Below are 2,315 nucleotides of genomic sequence, written 5' to 3' on the forward strand. Positions count from 1 at the left end.
AAGGAAGGAAGGAAGGAAGGAAGGAAGGAAGGAAGGAAGGGAGAGAGAAAGAGAAAGAGAGAAAGAGAGAAAAGAAAAAAGAAAAGAAAAGAAACAAACAAAGAAAGAAAAGAGTCTTGCTCTGTCGCCCAGGCTGGAGTGCAGTAGCATGATCTTGGCTCCCTGTAACCTCCACCTCCTTGGTTCAAGTGATTCTCCTGCCTCAGCCTCCTGAGTAGCTGTGATTACAGATGTCTGCCACCATGCCTGGCTAGTTTTTGTATTTTTAGTAGAGACGGGGTTTCGCCATGTTAGCCAGGCTGGTCTCAAACTCCTGACCTCAAGTGATTTGCCCGCCTCGGCCTCCCAAAATGCTAGGATTACAGGCCATGCCCGGCCAGTTCCTTACTATTTTGATGGGTGAAAACTGATATTTTGTTGTAGGTTAATACATAGTTCTGCATTTATGAGTGAGGTTTTACAACTCTCATGTGTTTAAAAGCCACTTGTGTCCTATTTTCTGTGAACTGAACTCTTCATTTCCAACTAGGCTATCAATCTTTTTCTTACTAATTAATGAGATTCCTTTATAAAGGAAATATATCTTTATGATACTGTACAATAGAGTTAAGTTCATTCAATGGGTGGATTCTGCTGATGAAAACCAATGTGCAAATCACTCCTCTGCTGCTCTGCAACCTAGCCTTGATAATAAAAGCTTGCCCTTTCATTCCCTTGGGAACCTTCCTCACTTAGAGCCCCAATCATTATCACTTGCCCTATATGGTTGAAATTTTAGGTCAATGCTTCTCAGCCATGGCACTGTTGAAATTTTGGCTGGATAATTATTTGTTGTAGATGGCTATTTTCTAGATTTCTAGAACGTTTAGCAAAACCCTTGGCTTCTATCTACTGGATGCCAGCAGTACATCCTTCTCCCAGGTGTTGACAACCAGAAATGTCTTTGAAATGTCAAGTGTCCTCCAGGGGATGGAGGGCGAAATCTCCCAGTTGAGAACCACTGATCTAGGTTTATATACTGCTGGTGGAAGGCAGTCTGCATGACTAAACTGTCCATTTGCTATAGTTTGGAAGTTTCACACAGCTCCCCAAATGGTGTCTGATAAAGTGCAGAATCCTAAGTTCTGTAGGAAAGTACAACACTTGTCTTTTAACCTAGTCAAAAAGACAAAATAGGCAGAAGGACGCCTTGAGGTCAGGAGTTTGAGGCCAACTTGGGCAACAGAGCAAGACCCCCATCTCTATTAAAAAATTAAAAATTAGCCAGGTGGCCAGGCACGGTGGCTCACGCCTGGAATCCCAGCACTTTGGGAGGCCGAGGTGGGTGGATCACGAGGTCAGGAGATGGAGACCATCCTGGCTAACACGGTGAAACCCCATCTCTACTAAAAATATAAAAAATAAAAAAAGTTAGCTGGGCATGGTGGCGGGCGCCTGTAGTCCCAGCTACTCGGGAGGTTGAGGCAGGAGAATGGCTTAAACCCGGAAGGCGGAGCTTGCAATGAGCGGAGATGGTGCCACTGCACTCCAGCCTGGGCGACAGAGGAAGACTCTGACTCAAAAATAAATAAATAAATAAATAAAATAAAAATTAGCCAGGTATGGTGGTGCATGCCTGTAGACCAGCTACTCAGGAGGCTGAAGTGAGGATTGCTTGAACCCAGGAGTTAGAGGCTGCAGCAAGCTATGATTGTGCCAATATACTCCAGCCTGGACAACAGAATAAGATCCTGTTTCTGAAAAAACAACATATATTAAACCATGAAAGAATAGCATCTGTTAAATTTGTAGGTATACCTAGGAAATCTAAAATGGAGAAATGTAGGACAATAAAGTCAGCCAACGGCTTAAGCCTCAAAGAGTGGGAGGGTCACCAGAGCTCAAGGGCTAGCGCTCAGCTTGCAGTTACAAAAAAAAAACTGCAAGCTTTTTCCTTTAAATTACTAAAAAAAGTTCTCATTTTAATATGTGAAATTTTAGCAAGAAATAGTTATTAATGTGTCCTCAACCCTCCCATCTCAGATTTTGACCTAGGCCTGGCACCATGTCTCATGCCTGTAATCCCAGCACTTTGGGAGGCCAACACGGGTGAATTACCTGAGGTTGGGAGTTCAAGACCAGCCTGGCCAATATAGTGAAACCCCATCTCTACTACAAATACAAAAAGTAGCTGGGCATGGTAACACACGCTGGTATTCCCATCTATGTCCAGGCCCCCCAGTCAGGGATGTTAAAATGTTAACATTTTGATATGTAACTTGCCATAGTTTTTCTAAGCCTCTACAGACTTTTTCCTTCTTCTTTTTTTTTTTTTT

The sequence above is a fragment of the Colobus angolensis genome, unplaced genomic scaffold, assembly GCF_000951035.1.
Source record: "Colobus angolensis palliatus isolate OR3802 unplaced genomic scaffold, Cang.pa_1.0 Scaffold12, whole genome shotgun sequence".
Taxonomy (NCBI): domain Eukaryota; kingdom Metazoa; phylum Chordata; class Mammalia; order Primates; family Cercopithecidae; genus Colobus; species Colobus angolensis.